This window comes from Protopterus annectens, chromosome 2.part1 (assembly GCF_019279795.1).
Source record: "Protopterus annectens isolate FY-2018-M chromosome 2.part1, PAN1.0, whole genome shotgun sequence".
Taxonomy (NCBI): domain Eukaryota; kingdom Metazoa; phylum Chordata; order Ceratodontiformes; family Protopteridae; genus Protopterus; species Protopterus annectens.
The window spans coordinates 1,257,424,125-1,257,446,718 of record NC_056729.1 but is presented as its reverse complement, the minus strand read 5'-3'; positions in this window follow the sequence as shown (position 1 = coordinate 1,257,446,718).

The following is a 22,594-nucleotide window of genomic DNA, read 5'->3' as shown; positions in this document are numbered from 1 at the left end:
ATACCAAATGGGGCGTTGTATTCTATAATGGGTCTAATGAGGGATGAGTACAGTGGGACAATGACCTCCTTTTTCTGGATGAAAAGCCCTTCGTGATGAGGTGTGCCACATAGAAGGATTTCCTGACTGTTGTGGTGATGTGGTTATCGAAGGTGAGACCACTGTCCACCTGTGTCCCTAAGTCTCTTATCACACTTTCTGTGTTTAGTGTACTGCCACCTATATGGTAATTCATGGATACATGTTTTTTCTCAAAGGGGATAACAATACATTTCTTGGCATTGAGCTTGAGCCCATGGCTCTGGCACCAAGCATCTGTTTCTGTAAGGCCCTTTTGTAGAGTATCCACATCATTTGGGGATTCAATAATGGCTCCCAGTTTGCAGTCATCTGCAAACTTTGTTAGCCAGAGTCCCTTAGTGTTGACCTGTACTTCAGAGAAGTAGATGCCAAACAAGGGAGCCCCAGGACTGAACCCTGAGGTACTCCACTTGTCACTTGTCTGGAGCTGGATTTGGAGTCGGCTACTTTTACAGTGTGGGTTCTATCAGCAAGCCATTTAGCAACCCATTGGGTGACATAGGGATTAATACCCAACTTAGTAAGTTTATCTATGATTCCAGAGTGGGGGATGGTGTCAAAGGCCTTGGCAAGGTCTAGATAGGCTGTGTGGACCACCTTACTCTTGTCCATGGCTCTGGAGACTGATTCAAAGAAGTCAATCAGGTTCAGGAGACAAGATCGGCCCTTCACAAACCCAAACTGGGTGGGGTCCAGTGTTTGAAGGTTGCCAATGTCTTTGTTTATAAGTTCCATGATAATACGCTCCATGGCCTTGCAGATAAGGCTTATCAGACTGATGGGACGGTAGTTTCTGGGATCCAAGGTGGATCCCCCCTTGTGGATTGGGATAACTGTAGCTCTGTGCCACTCAGTGGGCACAAAACCTGAGGTGAGGCTATGATTAAACATGACAATTAGGTGAGGTGCCAGTTCATATTGTAGTTCATGTAGTACACAGCCCGGGATGTCATCTGGTCCCATGGATGCTGTATTCTTGGCTTTAGAGAGTGCGTTTTGTACCTGTGTGGCCGTTATTACTGGAATTTGGCAATCTTCCGGTATTGAGATGGGCCATTTAGGGGATGAGAGGGGGGGGGTGAAGTTGGCACTGAATCGATCTGCCAGGATATTGGCAATATCCTTTGGATCAGTATATTTATTGCCATTCTGTTTTAGCTCAGAGCAGATCTGAGCATTGCCATTTAGATTCTTGACATAGTTATAGAATGTTTTGTGGTTGTCTTTGGAATCTTTGGCAATTTTATTTTCATAACTAGCTTTGGAGGATTTTATGAGGCATCTCAGTTTCTTACTGAGGCTAGTAAGGGAGTTTTTTGCATCCTGGGATTTTCCTCTTTTCTGCAAAAGTTTCTTCCTTTTGTTGTAAAGTTTGTTTATGGCAGGGGACCACCAGATTGGCTTCCTTTTTTGGATGAGAGCATTTTGGTTCTATTTGGGATGGCACGATTCATGCATGAGTGGATGTGCTCGTACAGTGCCTTAGTGTAGGATTCAGCAGTTGAACTTTCAGTTCCCGTCTGCATGGGTGTCATAAAGTTTGTCACTTCTGACTTGAGTAGCATGAAGATGGCTTTGGAGAAGTTTTTTATGGTGGTTTCTTTACTGGGGGGTGGGGGTGGGATGTGGATGTTAAGGGTGATTAGCTTATGGTCAGACCTGACTAACGAGGGGGTGACCATAGGTATGGAGCATTGATTTGCCATGTTGGTAATGACCAGGTCTAGGATATTGGAGCCCCTGGTGGGACTATGGATTAGTTGATCCAGGGCGTTGGAATTTATGAATTCCAAGAACCGTTCTTAAAGGTGTTGGGACATGAGTAGTTTTCCCAGTTAATGGCAGGGTAGTTAAAATCACCCAGTATTAGGGTGTTTGGTTCTATCTTAATATTTTCCAGTACGTTTAAAAAGGTGTAGTGAGAATCTTGGGGTATGGTGGGGGATCTGTAGCAAGCTACAATTTGGATTGCAGTCTTACCTAGTGTTAGTTGCACTTGGAGAATTTCAGACACATTGTGTTGGCCAACTAGCCTGGTGGTGTGAATATCCTTGGTGAATATTGACACTCCTCCACCTTTAGTGTTTCGGTCCTGGTTTGGTGGCCGAAAAGTGTGGTAAGAGTTGTAGCCTGGTATTGCAGGGGTGCTCTCTGGAGCCTTGAACCAGGTCTCAGTTACTGCACAGATATCGATGTTCTCCATTTTTAGGAGTGCCTCGAGAGAGTGCATTTTGAGGTTGAGACTTCTAGCATTGAGTAGCATTACCTTCAGATTTTGCATGCTTGTACCTGTTATGGTGGTGGTTTTGTCCTTTGAAGTTTGCCTAAAAAAGGCACTATAGGGGTGGCAAGAGCCTTAGCCAGTAACCTGAATCCCAGGGCGACAGGTGCAGACCATCTCTGGCAAAGCATCGTGGTCTGTCAATCATGTCATCCCAGGCAGACAGATACTGGATCCCCTTTGAATGACACCATAAGCTTAGCCAATTGTTGAAGTCAATCATTTTATCCTTATATTGTGGTATCATTCTGGGCGAAGGCAGGATGCTACTCAGGGCTAGGGTCATACCTGCCTGGGCCACATGATCCGATATCTATCTATCTATATATATATATATATATATATATATATATATATATATATATATATATATATATAGTGTGAGATCACATAACAGTGGGAAAATAGGTCTAATTCCTTACCCTCTCTGTATGCCAACTTTGAAAACATAAAACACACCACTGCAAGTCAGCAGTGTAAATGAAGGAAACAAACATACCCATTCACTTAACACTGCTGAACTCCAAAGACATGCACCTCATTGATAAAAAGCAACAATCAAAGAAACATGCTTCAGTATACTGCTGCAAACTTTAATTTGATGGGGTTTGGTTTACAAAATGAATGGAACCCCACAATTCATGTATTTCAAAATGCATTTTAAATCCTTGATCTTCATTTATTATTTTTTTAATAAAAACAGAGCTAAAGATAAATATGCCCAATGGTTATAGGAAGTTGTGCTTTCTTTTTTTAAGGGAAAGATAAAAAATTGTTTTCACCCTTCATTGATATTTTCTTCTTCGGACCCCATTTTAAGCCAGGAATCTTTTGTCCTGTTAAGAAATATTGTAACAGTAGAAATAAAACAGTGGAAACTGCTAGACCATGAAATGATGAGGTCATAACTTAAAACAAGTGTCCATGTCATGGAAGACCAATACTGAAAATGTTTGAATTTTACCTTCTGAGTTGTATTTTCCTGATTTTACTGTCTCATTCTGGTCATAATTATCACCTTCGAGGAAACAGCACTAGCACCTCAACGCTGGGCAAAAAAAGTATATTGTTTTATTATAAAGAGGCACAAAGATAAACATTTCTCCTTAGACAGTAATTCACAAGATAATAATGGAGAAGACTGACCAGAGTAGAACTCATCAAGCAGAGCATGATTAATGAAGACTGATTGATAGATTGATTTATTTGTTTATTGACATTTGTTGACCAGGAAAGTCCACTGGGTCAGAAATTAATTTTCAGTGGAGGCCCAGGGGGAAAGCTCCACAATGAGTAAAATAATGTCAGATTACAGTAGATAGGTAGTTATACAATGTCAAAAAGAACGTCTTTAAACTATATAAAAATATAACATATAAACAAGTATTATATCATAGCAAACTGTTTTACAAACACTGTAGCACCTTCTATTTAACATAGAGGTAAAGGTAAAAACATTTTGGAGAAAAAAGAAATTATATTTAATTCAATATAAGTACATGGCATTGAAAGTGAGATATGCACTAGATAAATTTATGTTTATGCTAGTCACCATTGTGAAACATGGAAGTCTCTATAGCCCCAGTTCTACTCTTCTTCTCTAGCAACTACATTAAAAACAAAATTAATCACCTCCTTTTTATAAGATGTAGAAGTATAAGATGCATTTTCTTTGAAAGTCAAATATGTTTTTTCATGCAAAGGATCATGGCCAGAATGCGTCTGTGTCAATTGTGTTTCGATTGGTCAGACATTTCACATAAATCACTTAACTCAGAAGTGAAAAAAAATATTTAAATACAAACTCGCAGCTTTGTGTCATCTCCAAGAAAGTATCTCTTTGTTAACACAGTTACAGATTGCTGACATTTCATTACTAGCTTGCAGTCTTGTATGCAATAAACGTTATATTTTAACATTGAAACTGCCTGTCATACTAGAAATATATATAATTTATGCTGCATAGCTGGAAATGTTATAAAAAAACACGGTTGTCTAAGATCATGTTGTACAACTTGAATGCATTACTGATCAAAAAAATAAGATCTGTCATTGCCTAGTCATGTAATTAATTCATCCAGCACAACCATGCTCTGACATTTCCAATAACATTAAATAGTAAATCTTCTGCCTTCTGAAGAAATAGCATAAGAGCTGCCTACATTGGGACAGGAATATATTGCTGTGCAGTCTTTTCAGTATGTTAAAATAATGCAGTCAGAAAGGAAATGCAACGTTTTGTTTATAGTGGATAGAGTACAGTTACTGTTAAGAGACATGTTATCATAATGAACTATTACTTTTTCTGCTCATATAGGTATACTCACATTCTAAGAGCAGTAATATAGATAACTAGCATCTCTTCTGCTTCTTTGTTGTGGTATTTGTCATTAAACTTATCCTACAACTGTGTAGCTGTATGTGATGTTTAACATATAAGTGTTTACAGTTGGTTGGATTGTATAAAGTTTGTGAAATTCATAGGTTGGTACTAGGCTATCAGCCCTAGGGCCTATACAAGCCTAGCCATAACAATTCCCTGGCTATTTCTTCCCACATTATTTACTTTCCTGGACCCCTGTCTAGCAGGGCGACTGATGTGATCCCTGGGGTGAATTTCCTTTCTCCCATCCAATCGTCAAGGTTCCTCTTGAAGAGGTCCAAAGAGGCACTCTGCTTGACATGTATGGGCAATCTATTCCAGAGTCTGGGGAGCCTCTGGGTCAGGAACCTATCCCTCCAGCATGTTTTGTTTATTGTGATGGCAAGGTTTAGATCCCTGGAGCGTGTAGCTCTGAGGGATTGGGATTTCTTTAAGTGTAGCATGTCCAACAGCTCTGGGTTTGACATGGCCTTGTATGTTAAGCAGAGATCGCCTCTGAGTAGACGATATGCAACAGAATATAGCTGGAGTTTTTTAAGGCGGTCAGTGTAGGGCATCTGCTTTAGGCCTGTGATTCTTTTAGTGAAGTATTTCTGAGGCCTTTCCAGTTGTTGCAGATGTCTTGAGAGGTACATACCAAATGGGGCATTGTATTCTATAATGGGTCTAATGAGGGATGAATACAGTGGGACAAAGACCTCCTTTTTTCTGGATGAAAAGCCCTTCGTGATGAGGTGTGCCACATAGAAGGATTTACTGACTGATGTGGCAATGTGGTTATTGAAGGTGAGACCACAGTCCACCTGTGTCCCTAAGTCTCTTATCACACTTTCTGTGTTTATCCGAATCCGAAGCAGTTCACCGAGTCCTCTGCAGAAGTTGCAGATAACCACTTAATATGCAAATATACCTCAGTGTATGTTGGATAACTCAGTTCAAAGCAGATTTATCTAGCAACATCTGTGCACTCTCAAGCAGTCACGTCAAATCTGTATGTCAAGAATTTTTTTTCATATACTGAGATTTGCATTACTAATGTATGTCTACAGAAATTATACAAGCTCAATGCAACTTAATGAAAACTACTAAAGGAACAGAGAAATGCAGTAATCTGTCTAGAAAATGACAAATATTCCCAAACAATTCCTGATATCATCATAATTCGTACATGGATATATATATATAAATACAGTCATCAGAATTTGCGGAATCCAATGGAATTCACAAAAGTTCTAATATAAAAAAAGATTTAAGGTGAAGGGCAATCATGGCCACTTCACCGCAGGTAACAGTAGCTAACAATGGGTGCAGGACACTTGTGGGGAACACAAGTAATTCAGACACCCAAGGAAATCAGGTGATAGAAAAGCAGATATGGGGTGAGGATGAAGGAGAGGGACCTACAAGATGTAAGACAAAATAGGAAGGCCTGAGGGAGAGTCAATGGGGCATGGTTATTTTATTTTGTATTTTTTTATTTATTTATTTTATTTATTTGAGAACAGAAGGAGTAAAAAAGGCAGGGAAAGAGGAGGAGTAGGGCAAAATATCAGGTGTAAACATAAATACATGACAGACAAAGACTTGAAATAAACATAAAAGAGAGGTAAGGAATGCAAAAAGTACACATTCAGACTATACATGGATGAATGAAAATGGACAAACAGGGTAGAGAGGAATACCAGCCATGATGCAATGCAGAACTACACATGTTCTTATGCACAACTCAGTGCTGAGATGTTGAAACTGTGTAAGAGTCATACCTGAATGTACATGACTGATGGAAGGAGTGTGTTGTAGAAAAATAAATGGAGATTGCAGTACAACATGGATATTGAATCCGATCATCAAGTAGAGTTGCATCAGTGCAAGTGTAAGTCAAGCAACAGCTCAAATGAGCAAATATAGCCAAGAAAATGTGGAAGACAACAGAAGACAGACCAGAACCCCCACCTTGCATGTGAAAGGCAAGCAACTAAGTACAGTGCCAAACAATAGTACTGCATCAAAGCAAGAATGTGGTAGCATAAGACAAATAAGCATACACAACCCAAACATAGGCAAAATGAAATAATTATCTCAAAGACATATGAATTTCAGATGCAGCACAGAAGGGTTGCCAGGTATACAACATATATGTGTGACATGCAATGGATCAGCATGATCCTATCAGAAAGAAATGTCAACACACATACACATTAATGACATGGAATGCTATGTAAATGATAAGACATGTATAAGTAATGCTAGATAATGAATGTCAGCTTGTGTATCAGAAGGAAGAAATCCAGTTCCTGGGTAATGTTCAACACAGAAGTATAACAGGGGCAATGATGGAATTCAAGCATTTGCCAGTACATTGAGTGCATATGCCTTGCAAGTGTATGATGCATAACATGCTGGCACAAGTGTCTATTGTAACAGTGTAACTACATGGCAACAACGATAATGAAGACATCAAAAACGTCAGGGGGGCATACTCTTCAGCAACAATAAAACTCTGAAGTGTTTCACACCCAAACTTGTCTTTTAGTCAGCTCAACTGGAGTTGTCTGACAGTTTGGGTGCATGAATGATAGATACCATGAAGGTATGGAAGCTGGCCAGCTGTGAAATATCCTTAGCAGGATATAACCCATATAACTAAGACTATTGCAGCAGTGATCAATATGATGTACATGGTAAATGCATACCATATATATATATATATATATATATATATATATATATATATATATATATATATATATATATGCAACATATAGGCCAAAGCTAAAAACGCGGAAGGAGATGGACAACTCAGGCCCAATCAGTGAGGAAAATCCAGCAACCGAAAGTAAAGTAGGACAGAAGGAGACATATGAATGTTTTCACCAGGGAAGGTGGTATGGAAGTCCACTAATGCTACATTGAAGCAAATGACAAACTGCATTGCTGAGTGCTATAAAGATGTCTGTGTACAAATGAGAAGAACACAGTAATGTGCAAGTGTTAAAAAGCAAGATGCATAGCTACACAAAATAATTTTCATTATCACATACACATATATACAGTTATACAAACATAAAGCAAGAGATGCAACAAAGACCCTTTATGTTATAAATAGCACTGTCCATATGTCAGACTGATCAAGGAATGGTCATGCAGGTTGTGCATGGTCTGCTACATGTCCTGGATGAAGTTCTCTAGTAGGTCCCTTATCTGCATCTGAAAGATGTCTATCATCACCTCACAGATATGGTCTCAAACCATAGAGGCCACCCTCTCAAACTCAGGAACCTCACATAGCTTTCCTGAAAACACAGGAGGGGATAAATGTATCTCCAAACACCATCATACTAGGTGACTTCAACTACCCTAATATAGACTGGGATCACTACTCAAGCCCAAACACTCTAGCCCAAAGGTTCCTGGAGTTCATAAACTCAAATGCCATGGAACAACTAGTCACCATCCCCACAAGAGGTGAAAACATACTTGATCTCATCATCACGAACATGGGATCACAATGTTCAACACCGGAAGTATACCCCTCGCTGGTGAGATCAGATCATAAACTAATCTCACTGGAGGTCCTCATCTCGCCCCCACCTGAGATAAAAAAGACCACAGTGAAAAACTTCTCAAAAGCCGACTTCACACTTCTAAAGACTAGTGTGGTCACCTTTAAGGCCACCGAACTGGCGGCAAACATTACTCAAGCTGCTGAATCACTTACAAATGCCTTCTACCAGCACCTACAGGACTGCATGGATCAGGCAATCCCAAACAAAACAAAAACTCTTTGTACCAAAGGCAAGCGTCCAGCCTGGTGGACCCCAGCCATAAACAAGCTCTACAACAAAAGGAGGAAGCTACTACAAGATAGAGCAAAATCCTTAAAAGGTAAGACACCTCTGATCATTATAAGTAAAAAACTAAGAGCTCTCATAAAATCATCCAAGGCAAATTTTGAGAGAAAAATCGCTAAGGACTCAAAAGACAATCATAAGGCATTCTATAGCTATGTTAGAAACCTGGGAGGAAACTCCCAGATATGCTCAGAATTAGTTCAAAATGATGTGAAAATTACTGAACCTACAGACATTGCCAACATACTGGCTGACAGGTGCAGTGTAAACTCCCCCCCCCCCAAAAGGAGAGATATCTATACCAGAGGATTGTAGCCCCCCCAAACATCTCAAACGCCCAGGTGAGAACTGCTCTCTCCAAGGCGAAAAACACAGCATCCATGGGACTGGATGGTGTCCCCGACTGTGTGCTCCATGAACTCAACGAAGAATTAAACCCGCAGTTAGGACAGCTGTTTAATCTTAGCCTCACCTCAGGATACGTACCCAAGGAGTGGTGCACGGCAACTGTGGTCCCACTCCACAAAGGCGGTGCCTCCACCAACCCTGGAAATTACCGTCCCATCAGCTTGACAAGCCTGATCTGCAAGGCCATGGAGAGGATCATAATGGAACTCATAAATAAAGACATAGGGAACTTGCAGACTTTAGATCCAACCCAGTTTGGCTTTGTCAAAGGCAGATCATGCCTTTTAAACTTGGTTGACTTTTTTGAAACAGTCACCAAGGCCATTGATGAGGGAAAGGCAGTCCATACAGCCTACCTCGACCTGGCAAAGGCTTTCAACACAATACCCCACTCAGGTATCATTGAAAAACTCATCAGCTTAAATATAAACCCATACATCACAAGATGGGTTGCAAACTGGCTAAGTGACAGAACCCACAGGGTCAGAGTTGCTGGCGCCATGTCAGACTCAAAGCCTGTCACAAGTGGTGTCCCACAGGGCTCAGTCCTGGGCCCACTCTTGTTCGGCATCTACTTTTCTGAAGTACAAGCAAATACAGGAGGGTTATGGCTGACAAAGTTTGCAGATGACTGCAAACTGGGCGCCATAGTCGAAAACACATTTGACACAGATATCCTTTAGAAGGGTCTCACAGAAATGGATAACTGGTGCCAGAGCCATGGCCTAAAGTTAAACGCCAAGAAATGCATAGTCATACCCTTCGGGAAAAACAAGGTTACCCCTAGCTACTATATAGGTGGCAATCCACTGAGCACAGAAGAAGTGATCAGGGATCTGGGGACCCAGGTTGACAGTAACCTATCGTTTGACACTCACGCTGCTAAAGTAGTTAGGAAGACCTTCTACATTGCCCACCTGATCATGAAGGGATTCACATCTAGATCAAGGGAGGTCATCGTCCCCCTGTACTCATCACTCATCAGACCAATGATTGAGTACAATGCCCCATTCGGAATGTATCTGACCTGACACCTGCAGCAGCTGGAAAGGCCCCAAAAGTTCCTCATCAAAAGGATAAAGGGTCTCAAAAATATGTCTTATGCTGCCCGACTGAAAGAACTGCAGCTCTATTCAGTCGCCACGGATTGCTCAGAGGTGACCTGTGCCTGACATACAAGGCCATGTCAAACCCAGAATTGATGAACATGCTTCACCTCAAAAAATCTAGATCCCTCAGAACTACAAGGGCGGGAGACTTAAACCTTGACACGGTTATTAATAGGACGTGCTGGAGGGACAGATTCATCACCCAGAGACTCCCTATGCTGTGGAACAAAATCCCGGTACATGTGAGGCAGTGCACCTCACTGGCCTTGTTCAAGAGAAATCTTGACCAATGGATGGGAGATTGCAGATATACCCCAGGGATTACCTCAGTGTCACTGCTTGACAGAGGCACAGCAAAATAATGGGCATAGTTTTCTTCAAAACAAAGGGGTGGCGAAAGCCACAAACCTCTAGGCTAGGCTTATAAATGCCCTTGGGCAGATAGCCTAGTATGAATCTATGAACCTAAAAATTGTCTCTCTGTCATGGTGCTGGACGTGTTCTATAAAGAGCGGCAGTAACAATGGCATGTGCAGGTCCCTATCTTGCATTTGTCATCATCATCGACCCTGTCATGGTCATTATCCTTGTCCTCGGAGTCCAGGTTGCCTGGCAGTGGCTAGCACGTCATCTTCTGCATCCAATATGAAAGCCACCATGGGTCCCATGCTCAGTGAAGGTTAAACACAGAAAAAAAAATAAATGTACACACATATGGCACACGCATGATAGTTATTTCTCAAAAAGCTATGAGTACATTACAAAGATTACAAAGACATGCATCCGAAGCCTTTCTCCCCGGGCCTCCGTTGAAAATTGGCTTTGTTCCAAGTCAGACTTTCCCGGTTAACACATGTTAAATTAAATAAATTAAATAAATACATAACATGTCATATACAAACTGACACAATCTACATATGGTAACCTTTCTGTATGGAATATTACAATACTGTATGACCTTATGCAACTGTAACACCGTATATAATGAAAGGCACAAATTCAATCTACAACAATGTACAGAATGCTATGTAATATACATCACATTCATGTGCATGACTGGTCTGTCATAAAACACAATTGGATGTGCATCTAAATAATGTTGAAGGCAGTATATGGCATACCAATAACATAATCAAAACATACAGGACATGTGAAATGTTTACTTGAGGTATATTACAATACAGTACAGTTGCCATTAAAATGTAATTGGCAGACAGTATGCCCCATAAACTGCATTTAGAATTTGTATAGCAACAAAATTGTGAGGGTAGCAGGTGTACAGACATGATAATGCATGATTCCCAATGTCATATTATCCATATTAACAGATGATTTTAATACAAGACCATGTGTGGGCCACTCTCTTCATCATACATTGTCATTACATGGCATGCAGTTCATAGTTTGTCAGAGAAGATGCTGTTATTACTTGTTTAGTTATGAACATATCAGCCATCAGTATGTATTCAAAACACACATGTCCACAACCAGAAGACATACATATCATGACATAATAAGACAAGGATGCCATGACACCCTAGCATGCAATACAGACATGTTTCATCATTTCAAAAGACTTGGTACAGTGTAAACTTACAGTGACACTGACAGCATATCATTTGGAATAAGGTGTCTAGTGTGACTTAGTTGACATATAGGCCTTATAACAATATTAAGCAAAAGGTCTGACAAAAAATCCTTAATTCCGTGGGCCACTATTTGTATGTGTGCCTCACACATTTATATTGAAGTGTCAATATGCCAATAATTTTCCACTATAAATTATGCTTAATGTGCTGTGTCGACATTCCTGAATAACATATGTTTATTCTAAATGTAAGAACGAACAGTGGTAAACTTAAAAGATATATGCAAGTGAGATGAGCAATGTAATATGGTTAATGGCTGACAGGAAATCATAGAGCTGGAATGCAATACAACACCTTAGATCAGCTGGACAATCATAAGCACAGAAACAGCATGTAACATCTACAAATATAGAGTACGTCACACACATTACTGTTGATCAACTAATGAATTACTTTCACTACCTGCATGTGTAGTATTCTTACCTATCTACCTGCACAATTCAAACACTGTCACAATGATCACAAATGTAATATGTAACAAGTCAGACATAACACACAAGAGTGGCTTTTTGGGCAATTATACAGAAGTGCAAGACATGTGGACCTCAAGCACATACCAGAAATTGCCTGCCAACAGCATTCAGAATGCTGAGGCAGCAGACACCCATTCAATATAAAAATATGCAAGCTATGTACAACATAACAGTCAGTGAACACAAACTGATGCTCAAACAACAACATAAGCAACATATATATGAAACATTCAAGGTAAAAGCATGATGCCAGTTACAAACAGATGTCTGTCATTTAGGTTGTGACAACAGAAAAGACATAAATTTAAGTTATCAAACACACCATGCTTATAACTCAAAGAACAATTTTGAAAATAAATATATTCTGTTATTCACACTAAATTAATGACTATTGCACTTACTTTGAGATACATTATGGGTAGTATAGCATTAACATTAGCATGAGTGAAGCTGAAACCAAACCTGTTTGTTTAACTATGTTACGAGACTGTCTTGGTAAATAAATGTTGACAGTTATAACACATAACTGTCTCCCTCTACACTGCTCCTCCAGACTGTGCATATGTCCAATGCATATCTCAGTAACGGGGACAGTCCTCATCACCTACAAAGGGGAAAAGGGATGTATTACTACTATGGAAGGGCTCTGTCAGGAAGAAATCATCATATGTGCAACAAAACAGTGAAAAATAGTCAACATCATATGTCAGATAGCTTTGACATGAAAGCCAATTTTACATTTTGCATATTCAGTTATGGCTGTGTCACTTCAATAGTGCATACCCAAGAGAAGTAATATATACAAACTGGAGGAACCAAGATGAAAACCTACAATTCTCATCTATGTTTGTGCTACAATCCCAACACTGACCTACTATGCTAATCCACCTTGGCTGTGACTGCATGGATTGATGGATGGATTGATGGAAGTAAAACATTTCAATGGTATGATTATGAGAATTAAGCACATGAATTTTTTGCTTTTAATGAGTGAAAGAAAAGTGCAACATCTGCCACATGCTGTGCATTTGAACCACAAAAGTAAACAATCTTGAATGCATGTCAGCATATTTCTCACAGCAATAATGGACAGTTATAAAACATCAGATTCAGTATGTCATACTTTGAAATAAAACATGTATTTGCACTTGACAAACATAGCTACATATTCTAGGAATTACTGTTCATTACTGGTATTTCATACATCAGCATGTAAGTTAGTGAGGAAGGCAGTCAATGTTAAACAAGAATGCATTAAAAAGTAATATTGTGACCTTCAAAATGTACAGGTAACCTAAGTATGTATTATTCAGCATTTACAAATACAGCTGTATTGACATAGGTAGGATGATTCCAGAAACACTGCAGACAAAGGAAATATTCACATTCATCCCAGATTTAAGTGCTCTGTTAATGCACCACGTAAATAACTAGATGTGTGAAAAGCTGTACTGTATAACTTACCAAACAAGTAACTCCCACATTTGTTTTAAATAGGAATTATGTAAGTACCAAAATATCATTAAAATACCTTATACAGAAATTTGAACCTGCATATATCCATGAAATGTTCACACTGGCCTATTGCTTAATGGTTTGAGCTAACGCAGAACACAATTCCTTCAGTGTTGTAAAACAGTATCGAATAATGATGGAAAAAGGATATATCCACCTTATAACATTAATATATGTTCAACATACTGAGTTAAACTGTCATACTGTTCAAACATCAGATTGGCTTTTTGAAATGGGCAAGCCAGTAATGGCATAAGTGAACAATCATGTGACTGAATATCACACATCTACACATACAGTGGTAAACCTACAGCAATGAGACAGAATAAGGTTTACAGATCCACACATCTTGTAACTGCATTTTATTCACATTACACAGAAGTACTGTGGGATGTTTCTAGATCATAATGGATAATGGAGATATGCATAATCATCCAAGATCTAAGCACTAGAGGCATTAATGCACATACTAGATGTGCAAAAATCTGTATTGCATAACTTACCAAAGAAGTATATGTCACAAATCTGCTATAAAGTGAGAAATACGGATCTGACAAAATTACATCATAATTAGTTTACACTGAGATTCTAACCCAAACATATGTGTGAAACATTCACATGGACATATTGCTTTATTTTATGAGCTAATAGACAGAACACTTCCTTTAGTGTTGTAAAGTTGTATGAAATAACAATGGAATTCACCTCAAAACAGTAGTATGTATCAAGATTTAACTGTTTTATAGTTTGATTATTTTTTATAAACTCCCAACATATTTCAGCCATGACCTGCAGTGATCATAAATTCATGAAAGTGATTACAACATGGATATTATGATAATGTACTATCTTTAATGATACAGCTTAATAATGTATGTATTACTCCATATTTACACATACAGAAGTATACTGCGTGATGGTTCAAAACCATTACAGATAACGGTGTAATGCTTAGTCATCTGCTGCCTAAGCACTTATATAGGCATTAGTGAACAACAATCATGCTAGATGTGTAAAAGGCTGTACTGTACATGTTGCCAAACAAACATAGGTCTTCCATTTCTTATGTTTAATATTAACTGCATCACTATTTAGAAAATAATCTACAATGGGATTTGAACCCACACATAGGAGATCAGCAATCACTTTGAGTCACTGCAGCTACTATATGTGTGATTTGCACAAGACTATACTGTCATAATGAAAGTTTATTCATAATTTCCACACTGGCCCAATGTAGTTGCAGATAAGTTCAGAAGGCATTGAAACAGTCTTGTTAGCTGCATTTGCATTATTATTATCATTTCAGTCACCCATAAAATCCAATTGAAACAGTCTCACAAACAGATTTGTATAACAAATATATTTATTATACTATAGGTGTTAAGGTGTGGATTATGTGATTAACTGTAGGCATCTGCTGGCTGGCATTGGACATCTGTGACCCTCTGTCGAAGATCCTTTGCATCCCTCCAACGAAGGTCACCATAACAATGGTGTAATTGCACCCAAGTCCGGTAGATAGCAGTCCATCTGCAATACTCTTTCCAAATCCAGTTCCAGATGTCAATCATCGCAAAGTTCCTGGGGCATGCTCTCATATTCTTCTCATGTCTAGCATAGACAGTGAACATGTGACTGGCCTCTTCCTTGGTCCAGTTTGGCACCCACACATGTCAAAGCCTCCTCTTGATCAACATCTTCCCTACTGCAGTTGAAACGGGTACAAAAAAAAATGCCTTCAGAAACTTGTTAACTGAGTTCCCATTCAGTTTACAGGTAGCAATGGTATGCCCAGTAAATGTATCAATATTGCATTTTAAAATTGGCACTTATAGGATGGTATCAGACAATTGGAGAGTTTCAGACACACATGCTACAGATGTTCCCATTTACTGATACCTATTGGGTTGCTTTGTATACCTTTCAGTTATGGCAAGCTATAGGTTAATGTGCCATATTTCAAGAACTTATGCGGAATTGCACAAATGTGATTTCCAAAGTACAGAATGTTAATGAACCTCATTAATTATGTATGGAGTAATGAGTACCTAAAAGGATGCTTACACAGACAAACTTACTTTAAGGTACAGCTGAAGTACAGCTAACTTCAAAGGGAAGCTATCACCTGCTGGCACTGCTGTGGTGGAATAAATTGCTACTATCACACACCTTTGTTATCATTAATCTGTATATATCAGCTTATACACGTCAGTCCTTTTTTAAATAAATTGCCTGCATTACACTCTGTCTGTGACATCAAGGTGGGTTGTGAAGTTGAACAATATGCATACAGATGGGTAAATGAGCATCAGTGACAAGGACATTTTCCTCATATACATTGTATGAATAAAAAGGTAACAGTCTTGGTGAACAATAGATAAGGAAGGAATAAAAATACATCTGTGGTAATTTCTGATTAACTTGTAATGTCTGTGGTATGCCTAAGGTCACTGACAACTTACGAGAATTTCCTTAAGTTGTATGTTCACTGTCTAATTTGTGAACAATCTCTATTGCTTAGTAATATAGCAATAGCTGTTAATACATTCAGCCTGAGATAAACAACATAAGAATGGCTTTGGCTGTTCACTGTTTATTGTGTTGATATGCAGTCATGAGTGAATGGCAGTTCATTTTAATAATTTATATTGAAGGTGAGTTTCTTTTCACCAGCAAACAAGGGGAGATGCTATGGGGTCAGCATGCACTCCCATATATGCTAATGTTGTATTGTGGATATAGGAACAAAAATTTGTATTAAACTCACTATTTTTTAAACATTCAAGTCTTTACACCTGATTTTTGGATGATATCTTTGTATTATGGGTGGATACTAGAGACAGTTTGTTAAATTATATTGATTACTTCAAATAGGCTATTACCTTCCTTAGCTTTATTTATTATTTATTTATTAACATTTGTTGACTGGGAAAGTCCACTGGATCAGAAACCCATTTTCAGCAGAGGCCCGGGATGAAAAGCACCACAATACATTACAGAAATAACAAGTTTGACATAGGCTTTAAAAGTATTACATATTAAAAAAGTCAGTAATTCAGAGAAAAGAACTATATATCTAAAATACTGTTTACAGGATTTAGAGATGTCTAGATACAATTTAAAAGATTTACAAAAGTCTTCACAAGATGAAAGAGAAAAAGCACATTTCAAGTAACAAATTTGCAGGAGTCACTTTATTCAACATTGGAGAAACATGAGGTTTGATACAGTACTATCTATATTAAGAATATAATATACAGTATGGAGGTAATTATCCAATGGTTATTATGAAAGACTGGGTTTACATAGATAAGCCAACCCAATGAATGGCAAATGTACCTATTTTTTTATCTATAATATAGTTTTTTTTTACCTATAATATAGCTAAAACAGGGATGCATGATTTAGATATAGTTATACAGAAGAACAAATATAAAAGGGCCATCAAATCAAATTTATATAGGAAAGACAATTTTTCTAACTTGTACCTACATTATACTAGCGATCATCCCAAGCACCAAAAAAGGAATATTGTGAAAGGGCATTTTGTTGGACATCAGACTATGATGATTTTTTTAGAAGAAATTAACAACATTAGAGCATTTTTGGTGCACACAGCTTAGACTGAAGATCTTATCCAGCAGTGTATGGATAACGTAAGGTGAGTTTGGGGTACTAAATTTACCCTTTATTGGGTACGGGTAAAAGTAAAGTGCAGGGGGATGTATGTTCCATAGTAGGTGCTGTTGACAGTTTTAGTAAATCCTTTATATTGAAATAAATACAAGATTCTAAGATAGTCAGGGAAATTGTGTTAAAAAACTGGAGCATATTTTCAAAATTACTATTATGTTAAAAGTTTTTTTCAGAGCCTCCAGTATTTGTTTTTGACATATTTCTGGAAAATCACCATTTAGGACATACAAATGCAGGACATGTTAGCAATACCCTTATATTGCTAATGCAGAACAAATAAAAGTTGGCCCAAATGGCAATATATTGGGCAGTAAAAAATTCTACAATTATATGAATAGAGGAGTTATTTACATTGCTTGTTGTAAACTATGACTATCATTTTATGTTGGGAAAACTGTAAAAAAAGTGAGTGCATGAGCTTTTATATGATATGAAAACAGAGGTATAGACTAATGCCTTTGTCTAATTGCATGTGAAAACAACATGTTTCTACTCTTTTTAATTGAGGATGTTCCTTTTGACCCAAAAGGGGGTCAGCAGGAAACTAAAGTAGAATATTGTTAACTTTATTGGCAAATAAGCTTGGACTTTCCCAATTCTCCATGTTTAAATGACAATGTATCTGTAGGGGCAGTACTGAAAATGAGAAGTGCTAGATTGTGACAAAGGATTACTAACTGTTCCGTTTAATGTAGTGCATTTAAAAACAGTATAAATAGCTAATACATGCTTGTGATTAACATATGGAGCTTTTATTTAAGATTTGTAGACATTTTGTAACATTATTGCTTGGTAGTGTGCTTGCAAGTGCATTTTAAAATGAGTTTATTTTTAAAAGTAAGTGATGTAATATGATGAATTCAACAGGAAGTGATGCAATTTGATTTGATTGTGAATATTATAGAAACCAGAACAATGTTTCATTCTGTTTGTTCTGATGGACTAAAGCACCAAACAACAGATTTAATAAACCATTCTTCAATGTGGAATGGATTTGTTCTCTGGTTTTATATCATGAGTACAGCTGTTGTCATTAGCAGTTCTTTTCAATAAGATTTACTTGAGTAATTTGCTTGTTTCGATTGTTTGTTTCCCGATAACAGCATGGCATATAAATACAGCCTCAGCCACATACTTTCATAAAGTTACTAACGAAGCACTGCATCATATTTAAGTTGCGTTGGATGCACACGGTGTATTTTGGAATCTGTCAGGTAATTATTTACCTGAATATAGAATTACTTAGTCTTATTTTAGTATGCTTTATGAAATCGCATCTGCCACTGATGAGCTGATGTCTTTCTTCAGTGTGCTGCACTGTCCACAGCTTTCTTTTGGAATCCATTTCAGTATGTATTATCATTCTTAAGTCATGAATGAATAGAAATACTGGACTACCAGTTATATATATAATTTATATAGAAAGAGATAGAAAGACAGAATAGAAGCTTAAGGAATTACATATCTTAATATTAAATTTACTCAATGCAGATTCACAATCTAACTGTTTACAAATAGCCATATTATGCTGAAATTGATATACCAGTTTTCTATTTTTCCTTTGATTGATCTGACCTTTTAATTGAGATTTACCCTCTATTCATCTGGTTATACATATAAGTAAGGATTGAAACACTTTGCAGATAATTTACCCAATATCTCAAAGTTATTGTACCCTCTTTGGACCATGTGGTTTTTGAAGAGGCTACACTGAACTAATAGAATCATACTTGATTTACTATTCAAGCAACTCAGCAGAAAAGGTTTCAGCAGGAAAGGCTTACCTTAAATCATACTGTGATATTCATAGTCCCACATTTCACAAAGATTTTAAAGGAATTTGAAAATGGTGCCATGCACCTGTATTTAAATAAGCAAGTGTGCTCAAACAGCACTGATTTATGAGTTCTCACCCTTCTTAGGGAATGCCCAGTGTGGTCTTGCACATCTGAATCTGCATAAACAAATATGAAAGGAGTTTTAGTTATGTAAGTAAACGTCCCAACTCTTGTGAACATGCATTGCATGTACTCAGATTCATGAATGCTGTTATCTAATCTCATTGCTGGGCAGTCCCCTTTTTCCCATATTCTACATAAGTTTAGGGTGTTGCATCAACTATTGCCATCTCTCTCTCAATTCAACTATCTTACCTTCTTTAGCAGTCATGTCTGATTGTCACAGGTCTTTTCTCGTGCAATCCATCCATTTCTTTGCTGGAGTCTCTTGTTTTCTCTTGCTTTCTTTCTGTTTATACCAAATCTTCTGCACCAGATTGCCTTCTGCTTTTCTGCACATGTCCCCAAACCACTGTAGTCTGTTATCTTTAACCTTTTCTGCAATTAGAGCTACTTGGTCCTCTGCTTTGATGTCCTCATTTCTCCTCCTGTCTCGCAGTATGCTGTGTATATCTCTTCAGCATTTTCCATCAAAATTAGTACTGGTTATGACTCAGCACTAATGGCTAGCCTACTGGTATAAAACAACTTTTGAAAGACTTGGATACGCTATGAAGGTGCCCTAATGAGGGCACCCTTTGCTGGCTTTTAGAAGTTTGGAATGAGTGAAGATAGAAGAGCTGGAAAAGGGACAGAGGGAAGACAAGAGAATCAAGAAATAAACACATTAAGAAGGTTGTGCTGGAGGAGGTGAGAGAGAAGAGGTAATATTTTTTTGGTGGGGATAAACCTCCATTTATCCAAAAATATCTTTTAAAGGAAGTTAGGGAAGGAAGTATGGCAGAGTGTATGGAAGAGAAGGTTAGGAAAGAGTTAAGGAATTTTGAAGACATAAACATAAAAGACAGACAGAGAGGAACAGTGTGTTGGGCTGACAACTGGAGCAGGAGACAAACATACAAGTGTCAGGCAAACACAAAGAAGATGTGATGAGACCCTTGTACACAACTTCATCCTTGTCTATATAGCCTCAAATATTCCTCTGCCATGATGGTCCTGGGCAGAGTGCCACCAATGTTGAGGGGGGGGTCAAGTCCTTAGATGGCTTGGTGGTCAATGGACTCTTGCTCCCACTGAACTTAGATACAGGCCCCACTGCCTCTTTACCACCCTCTTTACCGTAGTCTACAACAGACCCTGAAGTTAAGGATGTTGTTTCTTCTGGCTGCCACAGCCCAGGATGTTCACACAGTTGGAGCTACTATTCCCGCAGTGTGAATCGATCCCTTGACTTATCCTTTATTGACTGGGTTAGTCCCTCTAGGCTAGCAGCAGACCCCTTCAGTACACTTTGTGACTGTATACTACTGTCCTGAATCTGTATAACTCCATAGGAAATGAGACAGGGTCACACGTTCATCATAATGAGGAAATGACATTGCAGTGGGGGGGGGGGGCAGTGTAGCTCAACAACTGATTTATGTGCAAAGTCTGAACCACCTGATGAAGAGCCTTGTCTTAGGTAGCAGTACCCACTGTTTTGCCTCTATACGGGAAAGGTAGGTGAAGACATTTCTTACAGCTAACTCCAGAGACACACAAATCCTTGTTTTCAAGCAGCAAATGTGCTGTAAGTGACACAGTTCAAGCCCAGGCTACTGCCATTTAGAGACAAGTAGAGATGGTTAGAGTGTTACAAGGTGTACCTGTGGAAATTCATTAATACATGGGACTGGTATGGCAGCACACATGGCATCTTTGCCAGTCTCCATCAGCATTACCTGCAGGACCAAGTGACACATGCTCTAACCTTGATAAAGTTATAGGCATGTACACAGGGGATAGTTCCTAAAGACACAAAATGGGTGCTGGCTTTGCTCTGCTGCTTGCAGTAAGGAGGTAACAGGTACACACTGGAGATACAGGTAGTTATGGTCAAGGGTATGCCCGCATGCATGATGGACAAGTAGGCCAGGCATCACATATATCACAAGAAAGTGCTATAGGCATTCATGTGGATTCCCAATAAGAAGACATTTTATTTATTTATTTAGGCATTAGTTTTAACTACGAGGTAGAATTAACCTTAGACACTGTGTTTATCTGTATCTTTAATAAGTGGTGAAATGCTTGCGGTTACACAATCTTGCGTGGGTCAGAGATAAAGGATGCTATCGCTAGCTACTTTGTATGTGCCTTAGACTCCATATGGTATTATAAGCTGATAATCCTTGTTTAAAATGTTGGAATACTGCATTTGACCTGTAACTGCTCTATATATTCCTGTTTTTACTGATACCACTAGCACAGATTTACTTTAAATGCATTAGCTGTAAGGAGGGTTTCCTTTTAGACGCTTTATTAGTATGTTCCCCTGTGTTCGTAGGATGATGGTACATATATGTATTATTACTAGCACATAGCTGCACTTGTAAAGGGCACTCACAACCAGGTTATTTAAGCTACTTGATCTGTGTGTCATGTTTCAGTTTGAATAATGTATACCGATGCGTTTTTACTCTGTTACTGCACTATGGTCTAACCGTTAATCTGAATACAATGCTAGGAATGTTTGAATGCATCACAACTAGTACTGTTGATTTGATTTATGTTCCTTAAACTTAATTACTGTGTTTTCTACCTTATTTCTGAGTAATTACTGAGTTTTCTACCTTATTTCGGAGTATACGGCTATTCACTTATCCCATCACTGTTTCTTTTTTTACCCACCATTCTCAGGTTTACTTGTCTACTGCCTTGTAATAATACAGTGGGACTTACCTAGCTGGTGAATGGACCCACTCAAACTATCCTAATAGCAGGTTCCTAATAGAAAGTCTCTTGCCGTCCTGTAAAAGATCCCTGTCACCTAAAGAGGCAAGAAAGTACGTGCTGTCTATCCCTAGTGGTAAAACTGAACACTTGCCCAACAATCTGTATATGATTTCTAGCACGCTACCTAGCCAGGATACCTAGCAGCCATACCCTCCCTCTACCCCTAAAGGTATTCACTTATACCTATCCTATTCCTCTACCCCTTATACCATCCATTTATTTCTGTCATTGTACTGTCTCCTGCAACTGTTTCTTGAGCCTCGCAAACCTTTTACCAACCATCTCTGCTCACCAGCTTTGGCTGCAATTCATTATTCACCCACTAGATGGTACCATAACATAGGCTGATTCCTAGCACTGTTTGCCCTCACATTAACTGTTGTAAGGCTCAGACCCTTCACTAATTAGGATA